Source organism: Scyliorhinus torazame, chromosome 10 (assembly GCF_047496885.1).
Source record: "Scyliorhinus torazame isolate Kashiwa2021f chromosome 10, sScyTor2.1, whole genome shotgun sequence".
NCBI classification, from domain to species: Eukaryota; Metazoa; Chordata; class Chondrichthyes; order Carcharhiniformes; family Scyliorhinidae; genus Scyliorhinus; species Scyliorhinus torazame.
This window is the reverse complement of record NC_092716.1, coordinates 82881659-82903705: the sequence shown is the minus strand read 5'-3', so window position 1 is coordinate 82903705 and position 22047 is coordinate 82881659. Positions and strand designations below refer to the sequence as shown.

At 44.2% G+C, this 22047-nt stretch overlaps 1 protein-coding gene across 3 annotated transcripts in view; it reads right to left on the bottom strand.

The window, feature by feature from the left end:
* Positions 1 to 22047, bottom strand: part of ripor1 (RHO family interacting cell polarization regulator 1) — a 450995-nt gene that overhangs the window by 166082 nt on the left and 262866 nt on the right. Inside the window, exon 1 of one of the 3 annotated variants that reach the window (XM_072518312.1) lies at positions 3487 to 3618. The exons of the other annotated variants lie outside the window; for them this stretch is intronic. The gene's annotated coding sequence lies outside the window, so the exon portion shown is untranslated. Of the gene's footprint in view, positions 1 to 3486; positions 3619 to 22047 lie in introns of those variants that run through there. 3 annotated transcript variants of the gene reach the window in all.

Sequence of the window (22047 nt, the reverse complement as noted above, 5' to 3'; positions counted from 1 at the left end):
AAGTCATCATGAATACAGACGAGATTCTCTTGATGATGGGTTTGTAAGGCGCTGTTTTTCAAGTGCAACCACAGTATGTCACCCCTCATCCACTGGGTACAATTGGAGGGACACAAAAGAAAACAGGTTTTCTGCAGCCTTCTCTGAAACAAATTCTTCCTGTGACAATGAAGAACCTACTCTATATGTTGATCAGTAAGCTATTCAAATGTGGCCAACAGGGAGGAGAACAAAGGGATCCCTGTTTTGCTGGAGGAAACAATGTGATCTCAAGATGACAAGAAGTTAGCAAACAGCTCATTATTCTTCACACAAAGGAACGGATAAACATGCAGTGCACAGAAAGAATAAAATAGTGAAACAGTAAGCTTTAGTCAAATGTTCAGTGATAGTTGAATAAGAATATGGATACTTTGCATAACTGGCAACGGTAGAGAAAAGAGCTGACCCAAACATCCCTTCCCCAAGGGTAATATTTGCACCTGGGCTGCAACGGGGAAAGAAACATGCACCATTGCACCTTGAACTATGCTGCACTTGGCTAATATGCAGTCAGCATTTCAGTTCATAGTTAATTTAAATACTTCATGTATATTAAACAGAAATCCTCAGGAATTGTTATGTCTCCTGGCTCCAGTAGTGAGCAAAAATCACATTTAGACTCAAAATGTTGGAGCTTCAGTGAGTGTATATCTTGCTGCTCTCTATGTGGCTGAGGGACTGATACATTGTTACTTGACACATAACCACAGTGCAGCAGTAAAATGCTGCATCCTAGGATACATATTCACAGAAATAATTAGTTCCTGGCTCTTTTATGTATAATATAACCAGTATATCCAATAGGAGGCTGGTTAGCTCAGTTGGCTGGACAGCTGGTTCGTGATGCGGAGCAACACCAATACTGTGGGTTCAATTCCTGAGACCCCGCCTTCTCAAGCTTGCCCCCTGCCTGAGGTGTTCTGATCCTCCAGTTAAACCACCACCAGTCAGCTCTCCCCCTCAAAGGGAAAAGCAGCCTATAGTCATCTAGGACTATGGCGACTTTATCTTTATATCCAACAATAAACCTTGAAATCAAACTGGATAAAATGCTGACCTAATTCATATTCATCCATAGACTAAATGAACTACATCACATTGATTTAGACTATTTCAATACTTGGAAATCACCACAAAGAAACGACCCTGGGTTTGCAAAGGAATATATTTAAATACATTTCAGACCAACTATTAGTACATTCAGGTAGATTCTGTCTGTTAATGAAGCTGATGCATAGGTGGTATATGGTATCAAAAAGCATCAATTATTAAATTATAGATTTTAACACTGCTGAACAGTTCGAACATCCAGGAGCCCTTCACATGGATTACCATTAAACACGGTAATGCTCTTTTAGTAAAGGCAATGCTGAGTTACAACAGTTTCATGTTAGATTAAAGGAATGGAATACCATATAGAAAAAGTTTTGACATTGATCTGAACTGATACTTAGCACCGGATTTTCAACAGCCGGTAGAGTTGGGAAAGGAGGAGCTCCACCCCTCCGCCACTATTTTCAACCAGAGGGGGGGAAATGGGGAACTCACTCACCTTCACTGAATGGCTCATTAAGCTCCTTAAGGAACTTGATAACAGGTCAGGGAGGACAGGAATTTGCAATTATCAATTCGACAAATCCCAATGGTCTGGTTCTGCCAGCTTCAAGGTGGGGAGAACTTTTAATTCAATTAAAAGTGTCAGTACGCCCGGAAGGGAGTGTCTTGAGCGTTAACTTTAGTTTGGCCACATGGACACTTGGCGTTAAATGTTGCTGATCCTCCGACAAGCTGCCTGCTATCTTCAGCAAGACAGCAGCAACCCCCATCATGGTTGTGCAAGACTGGCTTCACTGAGGTGCTCCCAATGACTGAATAGCCTTCCAACACTATAGATCACCTATCAAGAATGGCACTTGAGGTTACTGGACATTAAAAGTACCTCCTGGCATCACCATTGACTATGTTCATCTATTCCTTTCACAGAATCTCTGCTTTCTCACTGATCAAGTTATACTCGCTTGGTAAAACGTGAGCTTCTGGTCTACAATGTGGAAGCTTTGTTTACCCCTCTTGCACACTAATACTTCTCCATTCTAGCATTGGAGAGGCGCAGATATTTGTGGAATTATTAATGTGGTCATATTTGCACAAGTCATCAAATCAGCACAGACCAGGACCCAAGCTGAAACCTTCTGACCTGGTTCAGCTCGATACCAAGCTGTGCATACATTTCTTCCCATTATGATTAGGTTGATTTCCATTCTTCCTACTCTGTACAAACAATTCTCAGAAAGTTAGGAAACTAGTTCATTCCAAGAAACCTTCTGCTTACAGATGGACCAAATCAAGGGACCAAGCAACCAGCTCCCCGCTGAGTGATCACCAGTCTGTCTATTGCTCAATGTCTTTTGCTCAAATGAAGTGAATTGTTAGTTATTTGTTGGCCACTGCACAAGAAGTTTGCTCTTCCCACTGTTTGCACAAAGAGTGAGCATTCATAAACACACAGCTCAGTGAGTCTATCCAGACAGTAGCTAAATTATATCAACGAGACAAATTTTCGGTTCAATTCCAGGTCTGCACTGAGTTACAATTGGACTCAACAACTTTTGCAAGGAAACAGAAAAAGACCAGGTTACACACTCCTGACCAATGACAGAAACAAGAGTAAAAAATCAGCAAGGGATATCAGCCATGGCCTCAGTTGTAATGGCCCATGGCAAACAGCCTGCTGACATTCATGAGCAAAGTTCACACAGAAATAATGACCACTCTATTAACTAAATGAGTAGAGTAACTTGCATAGGCAGAGCAATTCCCCAACCAGGAAGGGAGGAAAGAACAGCCACCGGTTAAAACTTAAATCACTGATTTAGGTCCTCAAACCACCCACAATAAATAACCCCGCCCCAATTAATTTGGCAAGAAGCTGCTGTCTAATAGAAGTGAACCCTGCCGTAGCTAAATAGACAGTATACTTACTTTTGCTTTTGTGGTACAATTCTAGGAGAGCACGTTTTCTAAAAGCTTTCAATTCTCAACCTATCAATCTAATCTTTCGACACAAAATAATGATACTTTACTGAAAGCATTTAAAACCTAGTTAAAATTCCAGGCTATTCACAAGCTCACAGATGCAATAACTTTGAAACGCCTTACTTGACTTCACAAAAGGAAATAGTATTTAGTAAGCTAATGACACAGGTGGCAATGTTTAAGTACAGATAAGAAAAGCATTTAAAACACCCGAGAGCAGAGGAAGGGGCACCACACAGCCAGAAGAGCAGCAGCAGAGTCAGATACATTAAAATGCTGTAGGACAGTCGAAGAAGACGTTTACCTTTTATTAACATATTACAAAGACTGTGAACCACATTTACTCAGCTCCTGTCTATGTAGTCAGCCAAAAACGTAGTGTACAAATTCAATGAATGGAGAATTTACCTTGAACTCCACAAAGACTGAAAATTGAACAACAGCTATGTCTAAATCAACGTCATCCAGCTCCAATTTATGTTCTTGTCTACTCAGATAAAACAGGAATAAAGCTCAAGTCTTGGAGCTTTTCGGATCCCTCCCACATTGACATCATGCATTTCCTGCTGCTCCCAATAATCATACTGAAACGTAGTTTTATTGTGTTTAAGACATCCACACGCATTGAGCAATACTACACTCCCCCAGTTCGGAGGCAGGCTTAAAGAAATTTAAGTGAACTGGCTACATACCTCTGTGACTACTATTGTAGCGAGAAAAAAAATACAAGGACCATTAAGCTAGAACACCAAAGGAGTTACTTACAAAAACAAAAATTATTTTGGGAAGTAATGGGTATAGTTTTATTTTGAGGGGGTGGGAAAAGAGGTCAGAATTAAACTGGTGAAGGGAAACAACTGAAGTCCATTTCTTATACTCTCAGACTGTCCAAAGGGGATTGTTATCCACTAATGTGTATTATCATAATGGCCAAAGGACATATCAGGGCTCATTAGGTTATGGCATTAATTACAAACCTCTTAAATTCATTTGTCATTATTCATTACCCTGGCAACTATACATCACAGGAGTAAATCAGTGATCCAGAGAGAAAACCCACCACTATTAAACACCATCCTCCAGGATTTCATCACTCGACAACATAGCCGTCCGGCATAGATCACTTTCTATCCCTGAATCTCAAAATCCAGACCGAATCACTTGGACAGGAGTGCCCTTTCACGGTGTCATCTTAAACCAGTATTGATTGAACAATTAGTCATTTGAAACTGTGATTAAAGTCTTTACATAAATCTGAGCCTATTGTATCAGGGAGGAGTTACTGAGTCATCAGGCTCCCACTGAGTTACAAGATAATACGCAATAATTATTTTTTTAAACACAAATGTTAAATACATGACCTGCAGTCATGTACTCAAACTGTCCATTTTGGTACAGAGTGACAGTAGAATGAACGGGGTCCACTTGTAAGTTCAAATACAGAGGCCAGTTTAGAGTGTAGGGTCTCTGCAATATTCTGGAAATAAATATCACTACCTAACGTAACCATCTCAGCGTGATTTGAAGCATTGTCACCCAATTTCTTTGTACGATGCAATGTCAAGAATTAGTTCTCAGAACTTGTTTTTGCTTTTTAGAGACGCATTTTAATTTCTGCTTTATATCCACCATTGAACCTTGAGAATCACAGGAGCCTGTGACTCGCCACTGTAGAACATTTGTGTGCTGGAGGTCAAAAAATACTGCATCACCAGGTTAACATCCATTTCTCTTCACCAGACTATAGTAATTATATTATTGTAAGCAAAGAGTTAGGAACTGTATTGTTATATGCACACTCAAGAATCCAGGATGCCACGTCACTCACTAATCCTTGACAGTCTCGGTATTGAACAATGTACCAGTCCACAGCACAGTGTGATCTGAGAAATACATTCAATGAAGCTCCAATGTTCGAGTTTAAAAGTGCAGTTATTTTGAACATCTGGGAAGCACCAGCCATAATGTATACTCTGGTACCTCATGGTTGAAAAGAAAGGCTTATTGAGCCTTCACTATAGAGCCTTTGGCTTTCTTTTAAGCTCTGCTGAGTAAAAAGAATTCTTGCTTTTTTTTTAACGGTGCATTAGGCAGTAACTCCGCTAATCTGCGACCTTCAATAAAAAAGGACAAGTGCAATGCACTGCGCCATAGGGTACAGGACCACACACACACTGCAGTGCAAATGTAAAGCAATGGGGTATCAACTAGATCAGATAACATTAGACAACAATACGACCAGAGACACATTACACCCTAAACTACGGCTATGTTCAATTTTAGTACATTTAGTTGGAGTCCGTGAGGTTATCGCCATCATTGGACAATGGCAGACGTCAAGCATTGTAAACTATTTACAGGATGTAGACAGTGGTGATCCTAGTGTGTATATTGTTGCACACCATAGCACAAAAGACATAGGTTACAGTCAACACTTGGAACAAAAATAACCTAGGCTGAAGCTTTCATTGCATTATACCAAAAATGATCTAATAGCAGTGCAGCAAAACCCATCCCACAGACCTGACCACAATATCCACGGAAAACACAAAACCAAAGACAGGGCATCTTCACATGGAATATAACTTCCAAGTTCAACTGGGAGAGAGGGCAGTGAGGATCAAAAGGGAGAGAAATCCTCAACCACCTTCGTAACTGTCGTGTCAAATTCCTCATTTGATATCTTGTAACTACTGAATTAAATGAAAAATAGCCTGTGGTTCCTTGGTAGAGACAGAAATGAGATGGACATCAGGCTGCACTGTGGCTCAGAGCCCCAAATCCCCACAATGGCAGTACAGAGTTTACCAAGTCAGATACGACAAATACTATACATGCACTGGAAGGAAAAGAATGGGGTGATCCAGTAAACTTTAAAAGGATGAACTGGTACCAGAACATTTGCTGCTTTGTCACAAAAGTTCTAAATTAAAAATTTGACATAAAATGGAGGGGCTATTTGCACGAATCCAGTTTTCCTCAACACATAATTAAGGTCAATATTCAAGTATTCAAATATCATCTTTGTTGTGCTGTCTCACTCTGCCTTACTGGATTGAAGGGGGCAAAGACCTACATGCTTACATTCCCAAGAAGAGAAATAAATGGGAGGGCTACAGATATCTGGACCATTGGGGTCTCTTCTGGATCAGGTGGGACCTGTGCAAGAAGGACGGGCTGCATCTAAACTGGAGGAGCATAAATATTCTGGCCGGGAGGTTTGCCAGTGTCACATGGGTGGACTTAAATGAGTTTGGCAGGGGGGTGGGAACCAAAGCAAAGGTGAATTAACTGAAGGGGAATTAGAGAGTGGGGCCAGTAAGACTCAGAGGAAGAGCAGGCAGGGTGTGGTTGCTGATCAAAGAGGGTCTGGTGGACTGAAGTGCATTTGCTTCAATGTGAGAAGTGCAACAAACAAAACAGGCGAACTTAAGAGCTTGGATTAGTACTTGGAACTATGATGTTGTTGCCATTACAGAGACTTGGTTAAGGAAAGGACAGGATTGACAGCTTGACGTTCCAGGATGCTGATGTTTCAGGTGGGATGTAAAAGGGGTGGGGGAGTTGCACTACTGGTTAAGGAGAATATCACAGCTGTACTGCAGGAGGACACCTCAGAGATCTCATACTACGAGGTAATATGGGTAGAGCTCAGGAATAGGAAAGGTGTAGTCAAAATGTTGGGTGTTTACTATAGGCTTCCCAACAGCCAGCGGGAGATCGAGGAACAGATATGTCAGCAGATTTTGGCAAGGTGTAAAAGTAACAGGGTTTTTGTGGTGGGTGATTTTAACTTCCCCTATATTGACTGGGACTCACTTAGTGCCAGGGGCATGGATAGGGCAGAGTTTGTAAGGAGCACCCAGGAGGGCTTCTTGAAATAGTATATAGAAAGTCGAAATAGGGAAAAGGCCATCCTGGACCTGGTATTGGGGAATGAGCCCGGCCAGGTGGTCGACGTTTCAGTAGGGGAACAGTTCGGGAACAGTGACCACAATTCAGTAAGCTTTAAGGTAGTATTGGATAAAGATAAGTGCAGTCCTCAGGTGAAGGTGCTAAATTGGGGGAAGGCTAATTACAACAATATTAGGCAGGAACTGAAGAGTGTAGATTGGGGGCAGATGTTTCAGGGCAAATCAACATTTGGCATGTTGATAGGAATTCAGGACCGTCACAATCCTGTAAGGATGAAGGATAAGTTTTGGTAACCGTGGATGACGAGACATATTGTGAGCCTAGTCAGAAAAAACGGAAGCATTTGTCTAGGCTGGGAACACACAAAGCAAGTGTGAAACACAAGCGAAGTAGAAAGAAACTTGAGCAAGGAGTCAGGCGGGTTAAAAGGGGTGACAAAAAGTTCTTTGTTCTAACAGGTTCACAGTAACATGTTCAACCTACATTCTTGGGCAGACTGGAGAAAATTTCTTACAATTATTAAAGGAGATCATGACTTGGTCAAACTTTGGGTTGACTGAACAACAGCACTAGTTTGGGCCAAGCCCATACAAGGAATACAACAATGAAATAAATAATGTTACTCTGAAAGGCAAAGCTGTATTTGAGCCATTTCACGAAGAACCCATACTGGAAATTTAATTCCGGAATATCTGCCCTGTAACATTATAATGCAACCATCTGACATTTCAAAGATGGAAATGAAGTTTAACAGAATTTAACTTGAATATATCCAAAGAAAGTTGCCACACTTGTTGAGGTGCTAGAGGAACAGAGAGAGCTACATGGACAAGCAGAATCACTGGGCGTGATTTTCCGGAAAACATTCTAAGTTCATTTGTGGTGGGTTTTTCAGGGAGTTTCCCGTCGGCTCTGCCGGCGAGTTCCCCACCGCTATTCAATGACACGTAGTCATTTGTTTGGTCCCTGGGGAGTTTCTCACTGGTCCAGCCCACACTTAGAATTTTGTTTAGCACTGGGGATCCGTGATCGGGCCGCCATTTTGATAGGGTGCCCCGATCCCTCAGTGAGCTTGTGGGCCCCCCACACTCCGCACCCATGGGAAATGTCACCTCCCATTCACATGGACACTACCCCCCACTATGGGGTCCTTGGGGGCTCCCCTCTTCAGGCACCCCAAACCCGCTTACAGCACCCCCTTCCTTCCAGGACCCACACCCGTCACCATCCCAACCTCCCGGAGGCCTCTACTTACCTGCACTGCACACCCACACCCTTCAAACCCCCTCTCCATCCTCAATTCATGGGCATAGCCCCCCTCGAGCCCTCACCCGTGGCAGACGATAGGGAGCAATCAGGACATTCAGAGGGGTACATCAGTGTCACTCCGGCAGATCCATAGCCGCTTGGAGGAGTCCCAGAGGCTACGGGTGCAGGAGATGTCACTGGCAATGCATGGCACCGAGGCCAACACTGCTCGGGTGGCGACCGCAGTGGGAAGCCTGGTCACAACCTCAGCACCATTAGTGAAGGTGTCCAAGGCTGAGGGCCTCGGCAGAATGTCCGACTTGCTGGGGGATGTCACGGAGTACCAGACTGACCTTGATGAGGTTCTGCTGGACATGCCCCGCTCTCAGATGGACATGGCTGAGGCGCTGCAGAGCATAACCCAGTCACTGAGGAGCATAGCCGAGAGCATCGACACAATGGTTCAGACCATGGGAAACTGCCAGGGCTGGCTGAGCCAGATGTTGCAGGGGCAGCTGGGGCTCGAACCAGCTGTCCCTCCATCCTAAGGTGAACCCTAGGGCCCTATGGGCACCAAGCAGAAGGAGGGGGCGCTGAGTGCCAACCTGGACCTGTCCATGAAGTGGCGATGGTGGCCATCAACTCCCCGAGTTCCACCTCTCTGATGAGGCCACCTCTCAGATGTGTATTACACATTCAAACACCTTTGTGCATAACCAGTATGATGCCTGTGTCACTTTCTTCTGCAATGCGGGCCAACCTCCGAACACTTGGCCCATCTCTCCCTCCTCATGGCACCCACCCACCTTCCGGCCATGGACATGTCCCAAGAGCTGTGTCACATCCTCTGGGTGTTCAGATATTGACTGCTGCGTTGTGTGGTGTTGCCTCCCGCAGCGTTCAAGCACAATGACCAAGCATCAAGGTGTGACTGGGATGCTAGGCAATGACTCCCACATTCTACATGGCCTGCACATCCATGGGAATCCACCTGGGATGTGTGAAGTGATCACTTAACCACGATTGTCAATTCCCTGTTAGTGATAACCTTCAGCCACATGGCCAGAGGACTCGGCAGTCTCTGTGGATTATGGGTGGTCGGTGGGGGAGACGGGCAGGGACTAGAGTTGCCCCTGGAAAGGGTACACACGATCCAGGGGTTGGCATGGTGATGCCGCAAGCGGTTGTCCTCCCCCACCCTCCTATGGCAGCCCACCCCTGCAGAGGGTCCCCCAGCCCTCGCCCAGTACAAGGGTGACAATCCCAGCGCACCCGAGCTCTTTGCCTGCGAGCAAAGATGGCTACTCACCTCCTCGGCTCCCCACAGAAGCCCTTTGCCAGGTTCACGTTTTTCAAAAGGGGTAGGAATCGCTGCCAGCGTGACCACTTGCTGGGGAGGCCGCTGAATGACGGAAGGCCATTGGATATGGGTTGGCTCTCGTTAATTGCATGGAAATGTCTCTTGCGTGGTGATACGGGATTGGGCCAGTTTCATCACAAACTGTTTGGCGCCTGGTGCGGTTCTAGTTTTTGGCCTCTCCCGTTAATCACCGGCCTCATTTCGTTTGAGCAAGAGCGTAATGAGGCCGGAGAATTGCGCCCACTAAGTTTCCCTTCTCTCCCCCATTGCAGAAACGTACCGTCACACATTTGCTGATGCTGTTTTATAAGAGACTCTGAGGTTAGGCTGACTTCTCCCATGTCCACCTTCCAGCTAGGGGCTGAAGCATTCATCTTGACATGCTACAGACAACTTGACTCAAGTCTGGACCTCTCCATTTCATGGGGGAAAATGGGGAACGAGAGTGAGGAGGGAGGGAAACGAGGCAGCAATATGATGGGCAGCTTTCACAAACAGTTTTAATTCCGATTCCAGGAGACTAGTGTCCATGAGCTGACACACAGCACCTAACATACCCAAGTACAATTCCCTTATCCAAAGGTGGAAGAAACTGGGAGTAAGGGCCTGCTGTCATGATAAGGAAGCTAGACTCATTAGGTTAAACAGTGGATGCTTCAAACACAAATGATAGTGTCCATTTAAAGGTTGTTTTTATGTTACATTAGCAGAGTATTTAAACTGATTTCAAACCTGCAGAACTTCAGCAGCCAGTTCCAACCACATTTTAAACTACCAGATCTTCCACAATCGGCACCCCAGAACACAAGTGCTTCCGGAACCAATGACCCAAACACTCCACTGACCCCAATATAAAACTGCTTTACACTGGCCTGGAACCTGGGTCTCATACTGTGCTACCAGTTCAGCAACTAGCAATAAACAAATGTCAAAGCCCATTTAAGCTTTTAAGCCATGTCTTGGTCTACAATGCGAACACAAAAAACCTGGCGCAAAGTTCAATTCAATGCTGCTGGCAGCTCCAGCAATGCCTAGGTCCCCAGCGTGGGTGTGCTGCAGTTGTACAGTAACAAAGCAGCTCCAGACAGCACAGAAGAAGCCTACTAGCCTCTGATACACAAAGGGCCTATTAAAAGTGGAGTTTGACAATGCAGAATTCCATCTGTTTTTGAGCTTTAGCTTTTCCAGTTACTGCCACTGACATTTTTCTTTAGAGGAGCCAAATGTTATTAGATATTCGCCACATCCAGCAGCTCCACTACACCCTCATTCAGAGGTTTACTGAAAACTTGCCATCCGAGTGCATCCCCTTTTTCATTGTGCGCATGTGCCTGGTTGTGCTTACAGCATTCCCAAACAGGGCTGTGGGCCGAGCATGGGAAGAGCCAGCAGTTTATTATCAGAGCAGAAACAGAAGCAGTCCCCGGCTTCAGTTCCTCTCCAGAACTCATCACCGTCAGGATAAGGAAGGAAACTTCAGATCCCCAAAAGATAACACCATTTCCCAGAACTTTTCATTTGCTTAATTTTAGTAGTGTTTGGAGTTGGGGATTATTTTATCTAACTGCAGAAACGATCTATCACAGTGCGTGTTTCTCACTGGAAGCAGCCTAGTATGACACACCGTTTAACATTCTAGGGGGTTGCAAAAGTCACAGAGTTCAGGAATTAATCCACGTTCCGAAGTGAAAGCAAACATTCCACTGGCAGGACGGCAGTCAGACTGACCAACATCGAGGGACTCGGAAGGAACTTTTGTGTACCAATTTGATCGGAGAGATCGGGCATGGGGCCAGCATCTGTGCTGTTCACAGTCAGAACCTGAAAATTCCATATTGTGCTGGATTTAATTTTATATTGCAAATATACCTCCCATCTCCGGTTACTGGCACAGCACCAAGCCAGGAAGAAACACAAATCTGCAGACCATCCCTTCTTGGATTGGGGGGGGGGGGTGCACAGCATGGTAGGGAACTTGGAAAACTCGGTCCGTTAGGAGTCATTTCAGACCAAACTCAGGAGAGGTTGGCAATAGAAGCTGGAATGAGGTAAATGCTGCAGTATTGCAGGCAGTGCTGCAGGAGGGTGGGAGTGGGGATGGTGCATGTCCAAAAAAATCTTGTAAAAAGTGATCAGACAAATTGAGAAGCCTTTTTGAGAAAGCATAGGAGGTTCTTGGCATTATTAACACAAGAAAATAATACAAAAGCAATGAAATTACATAAAAACATTTTATAAGTCACAGGTAAGGCCGCAGCTGGAGTATTATGTTTAATGGGCACTGCACCTTAGGAAGGATGTCACAGGTTGAAGTAAGAGAGGGTTCAGAAGTCATTGAGAGTAAGTGCAGACTGAGAGAAGCTGGGGTTAGAAAGTGGAAATTAAATAAAGACCTGCATTTATATAGCAACTTTCACAACCTTGCAACTTCTCAAGTGCTTTACAGCCAATTAAGTACTTTTGAAGTGCATTCGATGTTGTAATGGAGGGAATGGCATCAGCCAATTTGCAAACAGCACATTGCCACAGCTTGTTTCTGTGATGTTGACTGAGGGATGAATACTGACCAGGACATTGGCCGGGATGTTGGGGGGGGGGGGGCGACACTCCCCTGCACCTCTTCAACATTGCACTACAGAATCTTTCATGTCCACCTGGGAAGGCAGATAAGGCCTTGAGTTAACATCTTATCCAAAAGGCAGCATCAACAAGAGTACAGCACTTTCCCAACACTGCATTGGCGTATCAGCCTAGATTTCTGTGTTTAAGTCGTCGAGTGGAACTTGAACCCAAAACCCTCTGACTCAGAACCAGGATTGCTACCAACGGAACCACAGCTGACACGGAAATATAAAGGGCACGATTTTCCCACCCTATCGCATCCGACGCCGATCCCATTACATCGGGTGCATAGCGGGAGGGGTCAAAAATGGGTTTTGCAGGGGCACCACAGTGGTGCAATGGTTGGCACTGCTGCCTCACGGCGCTGAGGTCCCAGGTTCGATCCCGGCTCTGGGTCACTGTCCGTGTGGAGTTTGCACATTCTCCCCGTGTCTGCGTGGGTCTCACCCCCACAACCCAAAGATGTGCAGGGTAGGTGGATTGGCCACGCTAAATTGCCCCTTAATTGAAAAAGAAATGAATTGGGTGCTCTAAATTTAAAGAAAAAAAGAAATTGGTTTTGTGTTGGGTGCCGAGCCACATGCCATGTATCGGCCCTGCTATGCCAGGCACAATCTGGAACACACCCTCGACTGTTCACTACATTAAAGATACTTCAAGTTGATGTTGCATTTACCTCTTGCTATATATTTCTACAACAGAAATCTCTCAAATTTCAGTACCCTCAGTGCTCCCCTCGTATGCCCGAATCAGCTTTATTTTTAACAAAAACATTGTTTTTCATATTCATAGACATCGTCTTGTAACACAATACTACAGTTCTTGGAGTTTTAGTATACTAACTTCACTGACAGCACACCGGGTTGAAATGTCATTGCATGGTGAGGATAGCCCAGTTCCTAGAGCTCCTCATGTTAATGGTTCTCTCCTGACCGACACCATTTCAATTTTGAAGACATTGCAAACTGAGAAAAGGCCATTAAAAGGCGACCGTTGTGCAAAAATCCCAAAATAAACAAATTTAAGCATTTTATCATGGTGGGGGTATAGTCGTTAGACAATCAGTAACTTTGGTGGTTTGTTCACACTACTCTCCCCTCCCAGATAAATTATTTAAAACAAGGCGGATTGGCAGGCCATGATTCACTGAGTTACGGGATTCTATTACTATTTAGATTTCTATGAAAGATAATAAACTGCACCACATGTGTAATATGATCTGGATTATATTTACAAGAAATACAAATCCACTCATTGTTAAGTCATTATATAGCAATTTACTGTAAGCAACAAATGACGATTTGATATTAATCACAACAGCAGCAAGGAGTGCTAATGTCTTGTACTTGTGAAAAACGTAGAAATAGTACGAGTGGACATGGCGTGTTCATAGAGGTGACTGGTGTATGGTGTACACACCCATAGCTGTGTACCACTCCGCATTCCAGAGCTGGAATTGTGACAGAAAGATTTGCAGCTATTTATTTTCTGCCCTGGCGTCCCCCCCTCCTTGCACCACTCCAAGCAGATGGAATGTGCTTCCACTTTCAGAAGCACAGTTCTGGGCCACAAGCGAGGCCACTTTGCCTGCTTAACAACCTTCCAGTGAGCAGTCATCTCCCAATTACCTGACCTCCACATGAAACACAAGGCAGAATAGAGGCTTGAGGGAGGGTAAGTGGGGAGACGACAGGGCAAGAGGAAACAAAAAAAAACTTGTGGATTTCATGACGATTCATTCAATACATAGCATCTTGAATGCTTGTGGTCAGATTAACTTCCGAGTAACTTTAAAAGAAACATTTTTGATGCTGGAAGACCAAAAAGGGAGCTTGTAACTTCACAATTTTAAATTCAAAATCAGCATTTTTTTGATCAACAGATAAAATTTTCTTCCATCAAAGTTTTCACGCGACACTATTGATCTCCTGCACACTTTGTGTAAAGCTGAAGTTTCCACTTAATTCTCTGACCAACCACATAACATTTAGGAAGTATTTAGGTGTGCACTTGTGATTCCAAGGCATATAAATCTATGGGCCAAATGCTGGAAAATGGGATTGGAATAGCTTTTGACCGGTGCAGATGCGATGGGCTGAAGGGTCTTTTCTGTGCTGCAGACTTTTATGTCTAAATGTTCATATCTGGATTCCTTAACCTAGAAGAAGCAGATAAGAATGACAGCTGTTCAGATTCTGGAAGTGGTTGTGTGCCTGGACTGATAATGAACCACATCTCCTGGACGAGTATAAGAAAAATTTATAAGAAAAATTTATTCATCGGACATGGGCTAGTATTTATTGCTAAATGGGAGTGGTGGCATCTCCATCGGCGTCGATGTGGTCCTTGCCAACTTTTTCGGATGCCAGGAAAGGAGACACTCACAATCCGAAAAATTCAGACCTAGGGCTTTGTGCGGTAGAATACAGCCAACAGTGATTTTTTTGTCACTGAGTGCGAGATCATTTACTGATCTGGCTTCTTTGTGATTCAATTCAAGCTGCAAATGATAGTTCAGTACCCAAAAAGCTTACAATAGCTAAAGGAGGGGAAGACGCTCCTAAAGTCACTTCCTCCACACACTACTGCCTCATCTCATTACTCTTGCTTCCTGGAATGGAGTGAGAAAGCTTTGGCAATGTTATCATCAGTCTAAAAACATACACAAAATGTGAAGTTTCATGTGTTTAAGATTGAGCCCAACTCCCAGCATATGTCACCAGGTAGCTACCCAGCCAGGGAAATTGTCTCAGTGTCAGCTACTCTATATGGAAAATAAGCTCCAATGTTTTGGCATTATTATTTCAATAAGAAAGAAGCCTTAGCATACATGTCTGTCCTCCAGCTCTTCTTTTTAATGTTGCTGGTTATCCCGCCACGATGGTAGAGGCAATGTTTTAATAATCTTCATTAGTGTCACAAGTAGGCTTACATTAACACTGCAACGAAGTTATTGTGAAAATCCCCCAGTCGCCACATTCTGGCGCCTGTTCGGGAACACGGAGGGAGAATTCAGAATGCCCAATTCACCGAACAAGCATGTCTTTCGGGACTTGTAGGAGGAAAGTGGTGCCCCTGGAGAAAACCCACGCAGACAGGGGGAGAACGTGCAGACTCCACATAGAAAGTGACCCAAGCCGGGAATTGAACCTGGGACCCCGGCGCTGTGAAGCAACAGTGCTAATCACTGTGCTACCGTGCCACCCTTTTATCCCATTGGTCTGTTTGTCTATAAAACAGAATGGGCTGGATTCTTCAGCCCCACCCGCTGCAAGATTGCCACGGGTGGGACACGGACAATGTAAAGGTCCATTGACATCGGGCAGGGGTTTCTGGTCGCCAGGCGGGCACGGCCGGAGAATCCTGCTCTATATCTCAGGAAGCTAATGGAAGATTTAAACAAAATCTGGTGTACAAAGAGGATATGGCCCAAAGAAAAACTAAAAAATTCTAGGATCTGGATCCAAACTAATGGATCCATTAGAATTGGGCGATGGGGTGAAATTACTTTCTGAAAAACATTGTGGGTCATTTTATTTAGACTGTTGCAAATTGTTTTAGAATGTTGTGGATTGGTTGTGATGCAATTTGTCATAGCATTCAAAATGTGAACAGAGTAGAGGGCGGCATGGTGGCAGAGTGGTTAGCACTGCTGCCTCACGGTGCCAAGGACCCAGGTTCGATTCTAGCCCAGGTCACCGTCCATGTGGAGTTTGCACATTCTCCCTGTGTCTGCGTGGGTCTCACCCCCACAACCCAAAGATGTGCCTGTAGGTGAATTGGCCATGCTAAACTGCCCCTTAATTGGGAAAAAAAATTGGCTACTCTAAATTTATCTTTTAAAAAATATGAGCAGAGTTTTCTGAGCAGGTTTTTGGATGTGGATTGGCATGAAGTGCAATGGAAGCTCTTAATAAAATGATTTCTTTTCAGCTTTTTGATTATAAAGAATGAACAGGCCAGGAAACGCCTCAAGGAAGAGCTGCATAATTGTAATGACAATGAGTTAACACAGCATGGTGGAGAAATATGTGCTCTACTGAGTGCCCCTTCATTTGCTGCAGATTGTTTATCGCCCTGCTGCATGCCCGCCAAAATCAAAGGAGTCATACTGCTGGGAAAAGACATCAGCAAAGTGGTAAATGTTCTACTGACAACTGACTACTGTGGAGGTAAATCAGCCCGAGGCCCTGCCTGCACAAATGCAGAATCACTCCAGGTTTGGAGCCCAGTGGAGTGGGTGTGGTGGTGGTGTCAGGAGAGAACCTGTGTTAAACACTGGCCATAGTAAGATTTTGAGTTGCCAATGTGAAAATCTGAAATTTTCCCACCTTTATCTCCAAGCAGTTACACCATCTTGACATTGCTGCGATATATAGTTTTTAAAAATTCATAGTAAGTTGGAAGAGAGCAAGGTACAGACAGCACAGCAATGTACTGCTACACAAAGCATGAGACACTGAACGTTTCCAATTCATCGGTTAAATGAGACTCAACAACTGAGCAACGCACAACCAGCACAGTAAACAACTGCAGTTTGACATGATATTAGGCCATATTAAAATAAATCATTAAGACCTTGTAGAAAAGCAATCAATTGAAATATGTATAACTGAGTGAACAATTCAGAAGGATCACCAGGAGCAAGGGACAACTTATATAAACCAGATTGCATTCTGCATGCACTAATTGGAATACAATGAAATTATACACAATGGACTCCGGAGTTAATTGTGCTCCATAATGGACATTTTATGAAGAATTGTATTTCTCATTTCTTTTATGTTCATGAAGGCAGCTAGCTGATAACCCATTCCTATCCCACCTGCGCTGACGCGAGTTGACCATTATTTAGCATCTGATCCAAGAGGGCTGAAGGGGCTAGTTTTGTACAATATTAATCTGCTTTTAATGAGCATTAAGGACTGGAGAAACTCACAGAACCAAGAGAATTTGTGGCAAAACATAAATTAAATTTTATAATTTGGTTGTAGTAATGTTGTTGTGGCCCAGAAAGGGTAAAAATCTCATCCATCAGCCAGACAACTTCATTCCACTTTAACACGGAATGGCAGAAGTGAGGTTAGACAAGGAGTGTAAAGGATGACACTTGATTGAAAACTGACTAGTTGCAACTTCTAATACTGCACACGTGTGCTCGGGTACCAAAATTACTTTCCCGCTCCTTAACATATCCATTGTGGCACAGTAACAGAGTGGTTAGCACTGTTGCTTCACAGCGTCTAGGTCCCAGGTTCAATTCCCAGCGTGGGTCACTGTGCGGAGTCTGCACGTTCTCCCCGTGTCTGCGTGGGTTTCCTCCGGGTGCTCCGGTTTCCTCCCACAAGTTCCAATACGACGTGCTGTTACATGAATTGTACATTCGGAATTCTCCCTCTGTGTACTCGAACAGGTGCATGAGATTGGCGGCTAGGGAATTTTCACAGTAATTTCATTGCAGTGTTAATGTCAGCCTACTTGTGACAATAATAAAGATTATTAACTAGTCAATTCACAATAGAGACAAAATATTGGGTCATTTAGAATACAGTCACCTCAGAATAATAATAATCTTTATTATTGTCACAAGTAGGCTTACATTAACACTGCAATTAAGTTACTGTGAAAATCCCCTAGTCGCCACACTCCGGCGCCTGTTCGGGTACATGGAGGGAGAATTCAGAATGTCCAAATTACTTAACAGCACGTCTTTTGGGACTTGTGGGAGGAACCCAGAGCGCCTGGAGGAAACCAATGCAGACACGGGGAGAACGTGCAGCCTCCGCACAAACAGTGACCCAAGCTGGGAATCGATCCTGGGACTCTTGCGCTGTGAAGCAACCGTACCTGCCATCATTCAGATATGAACAAAAGCTGACCAAAATGCTTCAGATATCTCTGAAAATAGACATCATGTTATCCTACATCTTGGCACAAAGTGCAATAATCCACAGGCTCAACTGTGGGAGGAATGATGTGTGACAAGCTGAAAGGGTTCTTCCATCAAAAGTAGTAAAAAATATGATCACACAATTCAAGTTCAAAAACAAAGGTACAATGTCTAAAAATCAGCGACCTTGAGGGCCAAGGTTATGTCTGATTCAGATCTTGCTGGATTTCAGGTCGGGAGGTTCAGGTCAAGCGTCGTTCAAAGAGCAGGAACAGACCAGGGTGTAAGCAGCAGGGAGGAGGATAGCCAGCCAGGCACCAGATTGCGGCAATGCAGCAAATTTTCCAGATCAGCTTTACAAAAAAATTTTTACTCAATTAATATTGATGCATGTCACATTCTAAAAATGTCCAATTTTTTAACAACTCCAGTTTTTGGCCAGCCGGATTTGAGTAACTGTACCTGTACTTGTAACAAAGAGCAAGTAATTTAATATATAGCTGATCAACTGCTCTTTCATTTAATTGGTATCATTTTATTCCAAGTTTACATTTTGTAAAATATGAAGTTAAACATTTTAAAACAAATTAGTTTAAGCATAAACAGTAAATCTTGCTTTCAATATTTCTTTACAATTTACAGCTAATCTTATTACATTATTTGCTTGAGTGTTTCTTACTCGAACCATAGGGTTCTAATTGGAAAGAACTCTTTCTTCCTCCTCATGTTATCCTCAGTGTCCAGGGAGGAGCTGTGCTTGACAGGCCAAAGAAATGGCCGCCTCCAGCTGGGAAGTGCTTGGGAGCCCAACTTAGTCTGGTGGAGTTGCTGCTTTCACCTCTCAGCTCGGAACCTCCCAGTCTCCTAGATATCCTTTCAAGTGGGTTTACCAAATGCTTCCTGGCGATCAGGGTAACTGAGAACCCTCAACACCCTGAGCCCAACCCATCATGAAGCCATGATTCCTTCACTGCCGATACTGATCAGATTGGGAAAAGGTTATCGGCAGCCCAGCTTTTGTCTTCAACCCTCTGCTCCTTCTCCCAGCTCTCACTAGCTGCGATGCATCCCAACCATAAGAAAGGAGCTACAGTCGACCATTTGACACTTTGAGCTGACTCTATCATTCAATAAAATGCTGCCTCAATTCCACCTTCCTGCGCTATCACCGTATCAGGTGATTTTCTTTGTACCCCAAAATCTATCAACTCTTAACTTGAATATAGTCAACTTGAATATAGTCATCAACGAGTATCTACCCTCCTCTGGGTCAGAAAATTCCAAAGATTCACAATCCTTTGGATGAAGAAATCTCTCATCTAAGCCCTAAATTTCCAACCCCCTTATTTTGACACAGTGACCCAAGTCCTAGGCAGGGGACACATTTTCCCAAGCAAAACGATCCAGATTAAGACCTCAAAAACAAAGTTACAATTCATTCCCCTGGCAAAGGAAGCCCAGCTTAGTCCTTCACTTCAATCTAAACCTGGGATATGACTATCATTGGCAAGGCCACCTTTTGTTGCTCATCCAAAATTGCCCTAGAGAAGGTAGCCGTAAGTTGCAAATCACGTGTTGTAGATACACACACAGTGCTGTTAGGGAGGGAGTTCCAAGATTTTGAGCCAGTGACAGTGAAGGAACATTGACATAGTTCCAAGTCAGTTCCTTAAGGGCAGTTAGGGATGGGTAACAAATGTTGACCTTGTCAGTGATGTTCACATCCCATGAATGAATTAAAATCAGGATGGTATGCGACAGGAGCTTGTCGATGGTGTGAGAGGAGCTTGTTGATGAAGATGATCCCATGAATCTGCTGCCCTTGTTCTTCTAGGTGGTATAGAGGTCACAGATTTGGAAGATTTTGACAAAGGACTCAGATTCTACAGCGCATATTATAGATGGTGCACACTGCTGTCACAGTGTACCAGTGGTGAAGGAAGTCAATAGTATGGTGGTGGACACGATGCCAGTCAAGCGGACTCCTTTGTCCTGGATGGTAGCCTTGTTGAGCCACACTCATCCAGGCAAGTGGAGAGTATTCCATCCGCACCCCCGACTTGTGCCTTGTGGACAGGCTGGGAATTGAAGTGAGTTATTTGCTACAGAACTTCCAGCTTCTGACTTGCCTTTGCAGCCACAGTATGGCTAGCCCAGTTAAGTTTCTGGTCAATGATGTTGATGGTGGATGATTCAGTGAAGATATTGCCATTAAACATCAATGGAAGATGATTAGATTCTCTCATTGCAGACAGTCAGTGTCTTGCATTTGTATGGTGCAAATGTTACTTACTATTCATCAGCCCAAGCCTGGATACTGTCCAGGCCTTGCTGCATTGTGACATGGATTGCTTCAGTATCAAAGTTGCCACAAATAGTATGAAACACTGCATAGTCTTAAGTGAACATCCTGGGCAGGATTCTTCGGCCGAGCCCGCCCGGCGACCGGAGAATCCAGTCGGAGGTCAATGGACTTTTCCGTTGTCCACGTCTTGCCTGTGCCGATCTTGCGGCGGGCGGGGCAGAAGACTCCAGCCGCCCCCCCCCTCATTGCTGACCCTATGATGTAGAGAAGATCATTGATAAAGCAGCTGAAGATGGTTGGGCCTCAGATACTATCCCAAGGAACTCTTGCAGTAATGCCCTGCTGCTGTGATGATTGGCCTCCAAACACCCACTGTTAACCTCCTTTATGCTGGGTAGGACTCCAACCAGGGGAGAGTTTTTGCCCAGATTTCCATTGACTTCAATTTTGCTTGGATTCCTGATGAAATACTCAGTCAAATTCTGCCTTGGTGTCAAGGGCAGTCAATCACACCCCCTGTCTGGAATTTAGCTCTTTTGTTCAGATGTTTAGCTGAGCACTTGAAACACCATTGCATTAAAGGCTACACACTAAGTGCTAGAAAATGGGATGAGAATAGATAGGTGTTTGATGGCCAGTGCAGACACGATGGGCTGAGGGGCCTCTTTCTGTGCTGTAAAACTGTATGACTCTTTGATTATGACTCTAATGTTGTGACCAAGGCTGTAATGTGATGTGAAACCAAATGGCCCTGGCAGAACCCAAACTGAATGTCAGTGAGCAGGCTATTGTTGAGTAGGTGCCACTTCACAGCACCATCAACTACACATTCCATCACTTTGCTGATGATCGAAGATAGACTGATGGTGGTGACAATTGACCAGATTTGTCCTGTTGTTTTGTGGACAGGACATAGCTGGGCAAAATGCTACATTGTTGGGTAGGTACCCGTGTTGTAGTTGTACTGGAGTAACTTTGGCTAAGGGCACAGCTAGTTCTGGAGCAGAGGTTTTAAGTACTGCTACTGCAATGTTGTCAGGGCACATTGCCTTTGCTGTCGCCAGTATATTCAGCCATTTCTTGGTATTACATGGAGTGAATTGAATTGGCTGAGGCTAAAAAAAAAAAAGGGGGTGGCGCAGTGGTTAGCGCTGCTGCCTCAGACCGCCGAGGACCCAGGTTCGATCCTGGCCCCGGGTGGAGTTTGCAGATTTCCCCCGTGTCTGCGTGCGTCTCACCCCCACAAACCCAAAGATGTGTAGGGTAGGTGGATTGGCCACGCTAAATTGCCCCTTAATTGGAAACAAAAAGAATTGGGCATTTAAAACTAAAAACAAACACGAAAAAAGGATATCCTAATGCACTGTATAGCCAATCAAGTACTTTTTGAATTGTAGACACTGGTGCAATGTAGGAAATGTGGCAAGCTCTGACAAAATATCCAATGTTCAGATTTTAGTGCTATTAATTGGTGGTTGAACATTTTCCCAAACACAGGGAGAACGCCTCTGAACTTCTTCAAAATAGATTCATGGGATCTTTTATGTCCATTGGAGACAGCAGATGGGACCTCATCCTCATCCAAATTACAACCCTTTCAACAGTGCAGCACTCCAAAGGAATGTCAAG